The 14,055-nt window shown below is 43.0% G+C and overlaps 1 protein-coding gene across 3 annotated transcripts in view; it reads right to left on the reverse strand.

The window, feature by feature from the left end:
* FUT9 (fucosyltransferase 9) overlaps positions 1-14,055 on the reverse strand; it is a 513,529-nt gene that overhangs the window by 111,661 nt on the left and 387,813 nt on the right. The window contains exon 5 of one of the 3 annotated variants that reach the window (XM_085611138.1): positions 9,080-9,195. The exons of the other annotated variants lie outside the window; for them this stretch is intronic. The gene's annotated coding sequence lies outside the window, so the exon portion shown is untranslated. The remainder of the gene's footprint in view (positions 1-9,079; positions 9,196-14,055) is intronic. 3 annotated transcript variants of the gene reach the window in all.

Raw genomic sequence — 14,055 nt, forward strand, 5'->3', positions numbered from 1 at the left:
CCGCATTTGTGGCGAGGACCCCGCAATCGTGGCGAGGGGGCCTACACTCATGGCGGGGTCCATGCAATGGGTTACATGCAGTATGGAGGTCCCGTCACGACTGTGGGGTCTCCGCCACCTTTGTGAATCAAGGCCACACTAGTTATGTTATGGTATAATGATGGATAAAGCACTTTTGCTCAATAAGGCCTTCCTGGTGCTAAAACATATAGTAGTACCATGCATATTTCTAACTGGGCATAGCAGCAAGTGTCTTAAAACTCAGATCGTGTTGCCTCTGTGGTTACAAGGATGAATCCTTGGAGCACATTGTGTGCTAATGTCCAATCCTACTGCCTACAAGGAGAACATTTCTGAAGCTTGGTTGTATTCAAGAAAACTGTAGAATAATACATGAGGCAATTAGATACTGCTTTTCCAAGACAATCGATTATTGGGAAACTTGTAACATTTCTGAAGCTTGTGTTCCTGCGTACTTGTTTGCACGATTAAACTCATGGTTGTATAGTGGTAAATCTTTGTTGCATCTTCAGTATATATGATGCATTGTAGTTGCTTTTATGATAGTAATTGATATTTTATATTATCTATGCAATAAATATTTCTTTTAATTTGTGAGTAATGTAAACAAAGGGGTTCTTAAAGCCTTGCTGCAGGTGAGATATGATTTTATCACCGAGGGAGAGTATTGCAAACTTTAGCCAAAAAATAACTGAAAAACCAGCCTACGTAACAGGCCAGTTTGAAGTGAGAAATTCTCAAGTTACCGTCCCATGCTGACCAAAGACAGCAAAGTGGAACCTACTCCCTCACTCTCGTATGTAGACAAAATGGGATCTGTTTTCTCAGTTGCCTTATTGGAGAATGCACAAGAGTAATTTGTTTTTGTACTTGTGTGCAAGAGTGTGTATACAGTTACAAAGTGTGAGGTTTGGGTCACAGCACAGATTCTAGTCCCACTTCTTTCTCTATGATTAATAGAACACTGCAAGTGCTGTTCCACTGATAAGCATGCTTTTGTCTGACTTAGCTACCTCATTGAAGAGTCATGGAGCAAGGGTTTATACCCAGAGAGCATATGCTTCCAGCATCTTATTGATCCCTGGAGTTTGGCTCATTCTTGGACTTGTTAGTTAAATTCAGCAATTTAGGGCTTTGGTGGTCCTGAGCACGTTGAAAGGTAATATTAAATGTTTCGTGCTAAAAATCGATTTTGCGCAACAGAAACACAGGAGTAGGAGTTACCACTTAATCACCAAACACAGCCTGGATTTTGGTAGAGAAATACATTCTGCAAGCAATTGTGAATTGATAATATCATTTGACACAACTCTGCATGGTGGATATGTTGGTCTGGTTACTATGAGATCAACATTTAGAAAAGGTAGTGTTAGACCTGGCTTTTACAGCAGGTTTATCCACAATTATTTTGTTTTGTGGCCTTCTGTTTCTGACCTGTTTTTTGGTTTTATGACTCTGGGCACTTTACCACTGCTGTTCAGTGCTAAAGTGCACATATCTTTCAGGTGGATAGGAGGCGGGAGACCTGCACCAGGCAGACTCTTATATACCTCCAGTGGAGTGTGTTTCCCTTGGAGGTGTTGGTGTACTCCCCCAGAAGTCCTGAGTTGCCAGGCACAGGTCCAGCCTAAGGATACAGACCTTGGGTTTGAGGGCCAGGTTCAGGGTGTCCCCCCTAACCTGGAGGAAGGGGTGACTGCTAACAGTACCCCTACCGGGTTGTCTTCTGGGGGCACTGCTCTGGGTGGGAGGGTGCAGGGCCCCAGTAAGGTGGGCAGGGAGAGGGCAGCCTCACCCCTGACTTCCATCAGTCTAAGGGTACAGAGCCTAGGCTGGGATCCTGGTTGCAGGACAGAATCCCTGAACTAGTGGGTAAATTGTGTAGGACACCTGCCAAGGTGCTCTGACAATTCTGGAAGGGGATATCGCTCCAGTTTGGAGGGTGCAAAGCCCTGAGGAAGAAGACCGGGTGTGGGAAAGCCCACCCCAGTCTCCTGTCCAGCCGCCGGGTAAAGGCCTGGCACTGGTGGGTCAGTGTCAGGATGCCATCCCTGACCTGACAGGAGGGAGATTGGATAAAGGGTGCCAGGCACCTGGGGCTACTGCCCCCCACTCTCTGACACCACAGAGGTTTAAGAGCCATGAGAGGCATAGGGCATGGGTCTCATCACTGACAACTGTCAATAGCCACTGTGGTTTGCTGTCCTGGTGGACAGAGTGGCCCCTGGGGGGACAGGAGTAACACACCGGGGTGGACTGGGCCATACCTCTGTGTTGGCCGTGTGGGTACTGTCTGCCTGTTGGGAAACACCTGTGAGCAAGCTTAGGTTAGGTGCTGCAAGATGGTGTCCACAGGTGAGGAGAAGGGTTTACCATGGGTTAGGTTATTGGGCGCTGAGCGTATGGACAGAGGGATCCAACTGGTTTCAGAAAGGGGTAGAACCAGAATGTGCCCCAGCTGTTGTGGGCCAGGTCTAGGTTCCATCACCTCAACCAGGGAAGCCCATTAAGGGATTGATTAATCTACCCCGGTTTCAGGCTGGAAGTGGGTTGTGTTAGACCTGACTTTTACAGAGGATTTATCCCCAGATTCTTTGCTTTGTGGCCTTCTGTTTCTGACCTGTTTTTGTTGGTTTTATGACTCTGGGCACTTTACCACTGCTGATTAGCACAAAAGTGCATATTCTCTCCCTGTAAATTGTATGTATGGATTAGTGTTTCCATAATTGGATGATTTGATTTACTAGCCAGTCCCTAGTACAGTACACTGTATGTACCCAGGACCTGTAAATCAAATGCTGCTAGTGGGCCTGCAGTACTGATTGTACCATCCACATAAGCAGCCTGTAAATGAAACCCAGGCCTGCCATTGCAGAGCCTGTGTGCAGTCTGGTACTGCCATGTTGACTTGGCAAGTGCACACACTTGCAAGTCCCTAACCTTCCTTTTTCTTACATGTTAGGAACCCCTAACGTATGCCCAAGGTACCCCTGTGGGTAGGGTGCAGTGTATGTGAAAGGTAGGCCATGCCCTGGTGTGTGTGGCATGTCCTGATAGTTAAATACTGCCAAATTGTGTTTCTCACTATTGCAAGGCTACCTATTCCCATAGGATAGAATAGGGGAGTTTGCTTATAACATCTTATAAGCATAACTGCCCCTGGGAACCAGATAGGAAAATAAAGTTTAGTAAACCTGCAATTAAAATGTTAAAATGCATCTTTTAGTGAGGGTTATTTTTACATTCTGTGTTTGAAAATACCACTTTTAGAAAGTAGGTATTTTCTTGCTTAGCCATCCGGTGTGCCTCTGCTAGGATGTGTATTGACTGTCTGACTTTGGAGTGACAGGGGCTGGGGATGTTCAGTGGCTCCAGAGAGTCTGGATGAGTCAGTGCTAGTTTGAATAGGCCTGGTCTGCATTTGAAGTGGTGGGAGGAGTAGCACCTGCACCTGAATAGGGATGTGCCTGCCTTCCACAATGATGGCTCCGCCCCCATGTGGTGTGCCCGGAGCCAGGGCCCATACTGACAATGGAGGTTGTTGTGCACTTACAAAGTGCCCCCCAGAACTGGTTTGGACTGGGCTCAAAGCCCTGGGCAAGGAGAGAACAAAGAGATTTACTTTATAAAAAGAGGGGCAGAGACCCCAGACTTTTAGATCACTTCTGGGAAATGAAGAGGAACCTTTGCCAAGGAGAAGAGCTGGAGAAAATGAGGAGGAATATTGCCCCTGGGTTGTTTGCTGTCTGGGGTTGGCTACTTTCTGCCAAGGAAAGGAAAAGGACTTTGCTGTTTGCTGTGTCCCATGCTTGAGGAAGATCTCCAAGGGCTTGAGGAAGAGCTTGCCCCCTGTTCTGAAGTCTCAGGGACACAAATACGTCACTTCCAGCTCCCCTGAATTCCTTGCTGGGAGGTCTGACCTGCCAAGAGGTTCCTGTAGCTGTCCTGGGCCTCTGGAGGCTGTTTTGGCTGTTTAGAGCTGGAAAAGCAACAGAACAATGAGAAGCATGACGTATCTGCACCTGTTTCCGATGCATCATTGAAGAAATCGTCGCAGCGCCTGTCCGTGGCTCGTGAAATTGCTGCACGACGCATCTAGTGCACCGATGTCCGAAGTCTGAGATCACCACACCAATCATGCAAGCCCTGCTGTGCGGCTGCGCAAACTCACGCATCGTCCCGGATCATCGCATCGCATCAAGGCACCAAGTCTGTCACATCATTGGGGGACGTAGTAAGAAACCAACGCTTCACCTCCCCACGCAGCAAGAAACCAGTGCATTACCTCCTCTCCTGTGAGGAACCAATGCATCACCTTCCCTGTGCAGCAGTAAGAAACCACCTCTTCACCTCCTCTGGAGCAAGGACCAATGATTCACCTTCCCTGAGTGTAAAGAACCAACGTATCACCTTCCAGCGGCCCTTTTTGTTTGGGTGTGCGACGCATCCAAGGTACTTTGTGTGAAAAGTATTGCATCTGCAATTTTGTTAATGTTAACGGGATTTATAAAGCGCACAAATACCAGGCGGTGTCTTGGTGCTGAGAACACAATAAGCCCGCTCTGGCGTCTAGTTCTGGAACAACCAGGTTTTCAGTCCTTTCCTGAAGGTGGAGAGGAAGTTCGTACTCCTGAGCTCAATCGGAAGAGTGTTCCAGAGTTCGGAGGTGCCATAGTGAAAGCTGCGGCCACCCTAATGCAATGTTCGAATTGTGGCCACTGACAGGAGTTTGGCCCCTGTAGAACGGAGATGTCTGGTTGGTTCATACCAGGTAAAAAGGTTTGCAGAAAGACTGGACCTGTGTGGTTCAGTGCTTTGTAAGACAGACACAGAGCCTTGAATTTGATGCGTTGTGCTACGGGAAGCCAGTGCAGGCTGCGAATCTCTTTAGATACAGATTTGCACCTAGGGGTGTTGAACAGTAGCCGTGCTGCTGTATTTTGAACAGTCTGAAGCTTTGTTAAGCACTGCTTCTGTATGTTTAGATAAAGCCCGTAGCAGTAATCCAGTTTAGACTGAATTAGCGTTGCTATCACAGTTTTTCTGGTGTCCAAGGGAATATAAGGAAGAATCTTCCTTATTTTCTTGATAAGGAAGTGGGAGGCCGAGACAGTAGCGTTTGAGAAAGCGAAAGTTTGTTGTCAAACCACACTCCCAGGTTCTTAGCCTTGACCGCTGGTTTTGGTGATTCTCCCATCTCTGCCGGCCACCACAGATTGCCCCAATTTGGCTGCATATTACCAAAGATCAGGACCTCTGTTTTTTCAGAGTTGAGTTTAAGACAGTGTGTACTCATCCATCTGTTTATAGTACACATAAAGTTCTGAAATTGTTGAGTAGGAGGAGCCTGATTTTTATATGCAGCCACCACTATCTGGGTGTCATCGGCATTAGACGTCAGACTGAACCCGAAGTCCCGGATCAGAGGAGCCAGTTCAGAGACATAGACGTTAAAAAGAGAAGGGCTCAAAGATGAGCCCTGTGGTACTCCGCATTGGGAGGGCATAAGGCTCTGAATGATACTCATCGACCGATACTGTTAATCTCCTGTCCTTGAGGAAGGAGGACAGTAGGGCTAGTGCCGTACCCCTGACCCCCAGACTCTCCAGCCGCTGTTGCAAGAGGGAGTGATCAACAGTATCAAAAGCGGCTGACAGATCGAGGAGCACAAGAGCAGTGGGCCTCCTCCATCCATCACCGCTCTGATCTCCTCTGTGGCTTTAATGAGTGCCATTTCCGTACTGTGTTTTTAGCAGAAACCAAACTGGGAGTGATCAAGCAAGTTATTATCACAAATAAATTGGGTTAGTTGAATATTCATTATTTTGTCAATTATTTTAGCTGGCAGTTGCAACCGGGATATTGGACGGTAGTTGTTCGGGTTAGTTACATCCAGGTACATCTTTGAACTGAACTATTTCTACCATTTGAAAGTCATAATTTTATTACTGTATTGTGGATTTTTGTTGTTTTGGTCTTGTTCGGTTTAAAGATTACTTAACCCCTTCGCCGCGGCACGAATTTTGCCGCGGCGCTGGGGGGGTTTGGGGGCAGCGCGGCGCCCCCATGCTCGTGACGGAACCACTCCGTCATGAGTCACGGGCGCGCTGTGCTCATGACGGAGTGGTTCCGTCACGACTCCGCCCACTGCGCTAATCGCCCGCACAGGCGGAGAATTAGCGCCGCGTGGGCGGAGCGGCCGCCAACGGCCGCAGCATGACGGAACCACTCCGTCATGAGCACACAGCGCCCGTGGCTCATGACGGAGTGGTTCCGTCATGAGCAGGGAAGGGGTTATTTTACTGAACTGGTAGTGTTTTCACTGTATTACTGTATGTGTTTACAAATGCTTCACACACTACCTCTGAGATATGCCTGTCTGCTCGTGCCAAGCTATCAAGGGGGTGAGCAGGGGTTATTTTAGAAGTGTATCCCCCTTACCCTGACTAGAAGCAAGGTTCCCTATTTGGACAAAGGTCCCTACATCTGCCAAATAGAGACCCCCATTTCTAACAGGTAGAAATAGTGAAATATAGAGAGGAACCTATGAGACGTTGAAGTTGAATTATAAGCTATCATTACAAGACTGGAGGCTAGCATTATCCATTACATCACATTACACTCTGAGGACAGCATTACAAGCCTGACAAATGTTACATATGATGCAAATGGTATAGTTTGTTAATGAGGCAGGGTTAGCTTATTCTTTTATTAATAAGTGATGGAGTGACTTTCATTTTGCAAACAAAAACACATTTATATAGAAAGTGTGTTTTTTAATTTTTGTAGTAGGTGACCATAATAAGGTCTTACAAGCATACAAAAGAAATAATAATGTAATGGCTTGAGGTAGCCTAACTACTCATGCCATAGTAACATTGATTTAACATTTGCATTAGCACTGAAAGGCCTGTTTTTCACATTGAACTTTAGTGTTGCATAAGATGTTCTTCTCTGTTAGTTAGTGAATAGCCATTTGTTATGTATTAGACAACTGATAGCGAGGTTCTCATCAGAAGGAGAGGAGATGGAAGGAAGTATGACTCATGGAAAGAAGTGTCTGAGCCATAAGATGTGGATGATGTAGCTGTTCAAGAATTTGTTTCTATGGCCTATTGCAAAGGCATGAGAAATTAGGGCGCTTCTGAAATCGATTGAATACTGAATACAAGAAATGCATCAATTGTTTCAACTTGTGTTTTAGCAAATTTAGATTAATATGTGTTCCTAGAGTAGGTTAGAGCACTTTGGACGCTCTTTGTGATATTCGCAGGGGTACCTCTCTTCAGGAGAGATCCCCACTGAAGCCCTATTCTTTTTAAAAGATGTTGATTTACAGCTGAGAATGCTTTCCAACTTGAAAAATTCTTTATTGCTTAAGTGCAAAAGTTTCATGCTTACACATTATTTTTTACTCATCGGAACTCTTTATTGGGTTTCTGAGCTGACACTTTTTTTCTTGGCTTAATTAGGAAATTGCCATTCTTATACTTAATTTAGATTAGGGAAATTCATATATGGAAAATGCTTGAGGTATTATCTCTAATCTATTTTTAATATTCACTAACTTGGTATGTTGCCTTGCTTTGAAAGATCAACTAATGGATTATTTGAATATGTAATAATGACTACAAACTTAACATTTACTGAATAAAATAATCAAATCTTATTGGATTGATGATACAACTTTCTAACTCACTTAAATTCTCTTTATTGACTACAGTAAAACACTAAATGAACTTTGTTGTTTATGAAGGTTTGATGTGAATGATTAATCATTTTAAATTCTCCTTGACAATGAACAAAGATCCATATTATTTATTTATTTATTTATCATATGACCAGTGACAGGAATTATTTAAGATTTCTGCAGAAGACTGAAATACAAAGATTCCTGCACCGTTGTAAGCTGTATAAGGTTAGTTTAGCCATTTAGAGGAGTAGAGTACTTCTCACCGACTGGGACGGAGAGGAAAGTCTTATGAGTGGCAGAGGCATAAATGGAGTCATCGAAGAGCTCTCTATTGTGCTCTGAGTTCAACCATGAATCATGGGACATCAAAAATGTTGTCAAGCTGAAGCGTAGCTAATGTCATAATGATTTCAAGATCCTATTTTTATAGAAATGCTCTTATTTGCAATTTTGCACTTTTTGACGGTACCAGCCTGTTAAAGCAGGCCGTCATCCTTGTTGCTGTACTAGTCTATCAGTGTTGGTCGGGAACTATAATTAAGCAGGCTGATGTGACCACGCAGCACTGCTGTTTGAGCTGGGAAAGAGACGTGATTTTTAAATGCTGATGCCATAATGTTTTAAATAGCCTGTTTTTATGGAAAACCTCTTATTTGCACTTTTGCATTCTTTTAGGGTACCCGCCTGCTCGAGCGGGGCTGCCATCTTTGTTGAGGTACTAGTCTTTCAGTGTTGGTAGGGGACTATAAATGAGCAGGCTGATGCAACCGCACAGCGCTGCTGTTTGAGTTGGGAGATGTGATTTTTAAATGCTAATGCCATATTGGTTTAAAGATACTGTTTTTATAGGGAAGCTCTTATTTGCACTTTTTGACGGTACCTGCCTGTAGATCAGAGCCGCCATCTTTGTTTCTGTACTAGTCTTTCAGTGTTGGGCGGGCACTATAAAGGAGCAAGCGCACCGTCTGCACCAGTCCGGCCCGGATCTCGCCGCTAGCTGGAACCCCTGGTCCTCTTGCTTCAGGAAAGCTATCCATTACGGGGTATTCCAGGGAAGACATTTTGGCTCTCAATACAGAATGAATGAATGCACTTTGCACTACCCTTGAACCATGTTCTGGTCCGGACGAGGTACAATGTTTCAATTGTAATCTGACTCTCCCCAATGTCACATTACAAGATTCACATAGTGTAAAACCTGATATTGACCCCTGGGGTACTTCACACAAAGTTTTTAAATGTTCAAAGCTCAATGTGAGGTCACTAATTAAAAAAAATTTTGATTTTGCAGAATTTCTGGTCACTCAAAATTTAGACATCATTTTCGTCACAGAAATCTGGGCAAATAATAAATCCTGTCCTTACCTGTTTCAGGCAATCCCGGCTGGTTACACGATTGCTAAAGCTGATAGATCAAGTAAGAGAGGGGGGTGGGATGGCCATTGTTGCTCACCATTATCTTTTCATTCGCTGCCTTCTGGCTGCAAGCAGTTAAAGGAGTTCTAATTGTAAAACACTTTCCTTCCAAATAGAGCTTACAAAACATTACACCTTTAGCGGTTAACCGTTATACCACCCCTCCCCCGGCCCCAAAGCACCTTTTGTACCAAACCTAAGCCCATTGTTAGAACTTAGAGTTAAATCTGCTGACTTTTCAGTGTTGCAGGATTTGAATTACCATTATGAAAAAATCTAGGAAAACGAAACCGCCTCCCTGACTGATACAATGACCAGCGTAAGGTTTTGTCAGCCTGTCAAATGTTCCACACACTCTGCAGGACATGTATTGGATGGTATCTTTACCAGTAACCCACACCTCCATATAATAGACTCTTTACCACTATTGTGGCCTGACCGTAAATCTGTGATGTTTATAATTAACTCAACTCGATCCCTACCGGGGGGGGGGGGGTTATAAACCCTCATGGTATTAAGAGTAGGCCATGCAGAACATTAGCTCTTCACTCTGCCCTATCACAAACCTTGTTAGAAACTAAGCCTAGCTCTTCGACTGATCTTGATGTAACCAGTCAGAATTATTTTGCTTGGATCGGAAGGGCAATTGACACACATGCACAAGAAAACATCTATACAAATCGATGCAAAATTCCATCAGAACAATGGCTCTCTGAGAATTTGAGAGCTCAGAAACAGCTGTGTAGAAGGAAGGAGCAAATTCAGAGATCTAAGTATGATTCTCAGGATACAGAGACCTATAAGCAATGTATTGCACAGTATAAAAAGTTAATATTAGAAGAAAAAAACTAATACAAGATTTTACATTCCATCAACTCTGCAAAGGAGCTTTTCAATATGATGAAAAGCCTAGTGAAGATGCATATATCAAGCAATATTAGTTGCAGTCAAAAGTTTTGCAATATTCTAGCCAATTTTTTACAGACAAAAGTAAAGGAATTTTTTGTATGGTATTAGAGTAATGGGGGACCTGTTAGAGCAGGGTGAGATTATCCCCTTTTTACCATTGCAAGAGAAATTTGGGGTTGGAAAGTCGGATTTTTTCAAATATTTGCAATTGAGAAGTTTCTAGCAGGCCGCAACTGTGGGGGGAAGATGCCAGGTCCGACAGATACGAACGATGGATCTTCTAAAAGGGAAGTGCAAAATAGGGCAAATATATAGGGAATTTATTTTAATAGAATCTGATGATCTGTCTAGACATGAAGCAATATGGGAGGAGAAACTGTCGATAACCAATCTGGATTTTCAGTTGATAATGCGAACCGCCAGTTCTATTTTGCTTTCTGGCAGCTTAAGAAGCCAATCATATATGGCTATGTTTAATTTGTACTACACGCCAGCAAAGATTGCAAAATGGAAGGCGGGGAGGGGGGCTAATTGTTCAAGATGTGGACTTTACGTGGCAGATTCGATGCATATGTTTTTTTCTTGCCCTGCCCTTCAGCAACTTTTGTTGGATATTGAACACTTTATGTCAGTAGCTTTAGGCATACCTATGTCTGTAACAGCATCTCTGGTTTTGTTTGGAATAGAATTTGGCACAGATTTGGGGAGGCAACCGGTATCTCATAGAGGCCTCAAGTTTATCTGTATGTCGGTCTTGAGGCTATGTATAACGTCTCAGTGGCTCGATTCCGAGCCTCCGTCATTTGTTAATTGGAGGGCTAAGGTTATTTCAATATACAATATGGAATCTGCTCTGTATAAACTGAAAGGAATGGCAAAGAAAAAACTTGGTGCCTTAATATGGGAGCCGATAAGAACTTGGCTACAATAATGTAATTCAGTAATTTTTATTTTGTTATATTGTCGTGAAGTCATAGATCTGTATATCTTGGTTCTCGCTATGTTTTTTTTTTATTGTATACATTATGACTGCTGATAATGTAATGTGTGCTCGCTGAATCGTTAAAACTTAATAAAAAAAAAAAATTAAAAAAAAATAAACTAAGCCTAGCTCTTCGACTGATCTTGATGTAACCAGTCAGAATTCTTTTGCTTGGATCGGAAGGGCAATTGACACACTTGCACTAGAAAAAATCTTTACAAATCGATGCAAAATTCCATCAGAACAATGGCTCTCTGAGAATTTGAGAGCTCAGAAACAGCTGTGTAGAAGGAAGGAGCAAATTTAGAGATCTAAGTATGATTCTCAGGATACAGAGACCTATAAGCAATATATTGCACAGTATAAAAAGTTAATATTAGAAGAAAAAAACTAATACAAGATTTTACATTCCATCAACTCTGCAAAGGAGCTTTTCAATATGATGAAAAGCTTAGTGAAGATGCATATACCAAGCAATATTAGTTGCAGTCAAAAGTTTTGCAATATTCTAGCCAATTTTTTCCAGACAAAAGTAAAGGAATTTTTTGGTACCTTTGCACTTAACAATAAGACATCGCACGTATCTCGGGCAGACAGCAGAGTACAGCCCCATCTATCGTCTTCGATAGGTCTGATTTGTTCTGTACTGAGCAGGTTTCTAATTTAATTAAATCTACTAAATCTAGATCCCCATTTGACCCTTGCCCTTCCAAAATTGCTCCTCATGTTGCAGAAGTATTAAGCACTCAATTGACTATGATTTTCAATGAAATAATTAACACTGATTATTTCCTCTTTGATTGGAAGAAGGCTTCCATTTTACCTTTATTTACAAAAAAGCTATTTGAATCCACAGGAGCCCAGTAGGCTACCTTTTCCAGCTAAACTATTGGAGAAGGCTGTGAATACAGAAGTCATGTCAGTCATAGATAACAGCTTGCTGGACCCGACTCATTATGGATTTAGAAGGAAACACGGTACAGAGACAGCGTTGGTAGCTGCATTAGAAGAGCTGAGGCCCATTTTAGATAGAGGCGGCAAGGCCGCACTGATATTATTGGAACTTTCTGCAGCCTTTGATACAGTCAATCATATGATCCTGATTGACCGACTCATCGAACTAGGAATTAGTGGTCCTGTGCTCAGTTTGATAACATCTTTCCTTACAGATAGAGTGCATCATGCTGCCGTGGGTAAATTCACTTCTGATCAGTTTTGCCTGCCATGAGGGGTGTCACAGTCCTCCTCGCTGAACCCTACTCTTTTCAATCTTTACGACACCCGACTGGCAAGACTAATCAAGCAATTTGGATTTTCAGTGGTGTAATATGCCGGCAATATCCAAATAGTGGTATCTATTTAAAGTAATCCTGAAGACACTGCTTTAAGATTTATATCTTGTATGTCTAAGATAGTTTGCTTGTTGAGGCTACATTGAATAAAGCTCAACTCTGGGTAAACAGAGGTTCTTCTTTTAGGCAAAGACAACTCATTCTGGACGACAAATTGGTGGCCTCAGGACATGGGGACACTTCCCTCACCAGTGCGGAAAGTGAAGAACCTGGGGTTTGTCTTTGATGATGAACTCCACTATGAAGTTCAGGTTAATGCCCTGGCTTCATCAGTATTTTTCACTTTAAAAATCATCAGGAAAACATGTCCCTTCATCTCCTCAGAACTATGTTAATGCCCTATTTATGGGCATCCAGGAAAGACTCCTTTAAAGACTCAGATGCTACAGAATGCATCTGCTCAGCTTTCATCAGGAATTCAGTCTGTGTCTCAGGCCTTGATTACCGTACACTGGCTTCCAGTGCCAAAGAGAATATAATTTAAGGCTCTTTCCATAGCTTTTAAAGCATAACATCGACACAGGCCATCTTCAGGAAAGATTTATTTGGAACACTCCATCAAGGAAGCTCAGATCCTTGGAAGCTAAGCGCCAAGTGCTGCCCAAGGCAAATGAGCTTCATGGGAAGGCAGGAGTTTCTTTTTGGGGATGGTAAAACTATGGAACTCTCTCCCCATGAATCTAAAAAAAAATCCCTTAAGACCTGTCTCTTTCGTCATTAGAGAGGCCCCTCCTTCCACTGCCTTTCACTACCCACTGCAGTAGCAGGGCTAAGACGCTCCAGGCACTCGTGCGCTATGTAAAAATAAAAATCAAATCAAACTCATTGAAAAATAAACACTATTACAGTATGTAAGGAACAAAAACAGCTCCCAAGCCCCAATGCATAAATATCCTTAAATATATTTCCAATGAATCAAAGCTGCTTTACTTTCATCTCCCTACTCCCTGGTACCTTAGGGTGTAGGCAGAAGAATGAAGTGCAACTTGGCACACACTACCCTCGACACCAGTACCACAGTTCTCTGTCCTATGCTTGAGCATCATAATAGGACAGTAGCACTGTGGACCAGCACCAGTGTTTGAAGAACTAAACAATGCTTTCCTGACTATCTATACATCATCCTACACTCATCTCTACCCCATTAATGAGCTTCACCATATGAATGGCAACCATGCCATTTTTGAGTTGCAGTAATCAATAGGAAATTCTAATGGCCCGACCAAGGTTGCTACTTTTCTTCACAATTTGAAACGTAGTGGGTGAATTTTGCAGAACCTCGTATAAGAGCTGGGTAGTACCTCATTTCATACTTCGCAAAAATGTTCCAGTCATTAATTTACCATTGCAGTTACGGGCTTGAAAATATTAACTAGATTTCAATACCTGGCAGATGGCTAACTAAGCAATTTTTAGTTGAAAACATATGAATGATTAAAGGGATTTGTGTTTTATTAAAAAAATTGATTTGAGGCAAGCGCAATCTGGATTGATATCCTGCCTGAATCTGGGGTTAGGTGATCTTCTGATATTTAAAGGACATCACTAGAAGCTCTGAATAATGAAGCATGCTCCTTTTCATGCTCTATTCTTTGAGCACTTACTGTGTGTGATTTTGTTACTTCAGAAACAGTATGCCCCTTTGCAGCTTTTTAAAATTCTCCAGCTTCCTCTGATGCACA

This window comes from Triturus cristatus, chromosome 6 (assembly GCF_964204655.1).
Source record: "Triturus cristatus chromosome 6, aTriCri1.1, whole genome shotgun sequence".
NCBI classification, from domain to species: domain Eukaryota; kingdom Metazoa; phylum Chordata; class Amphibia; order Caudata; family Salamandridae; genus Triturus; species Triturus cristatus.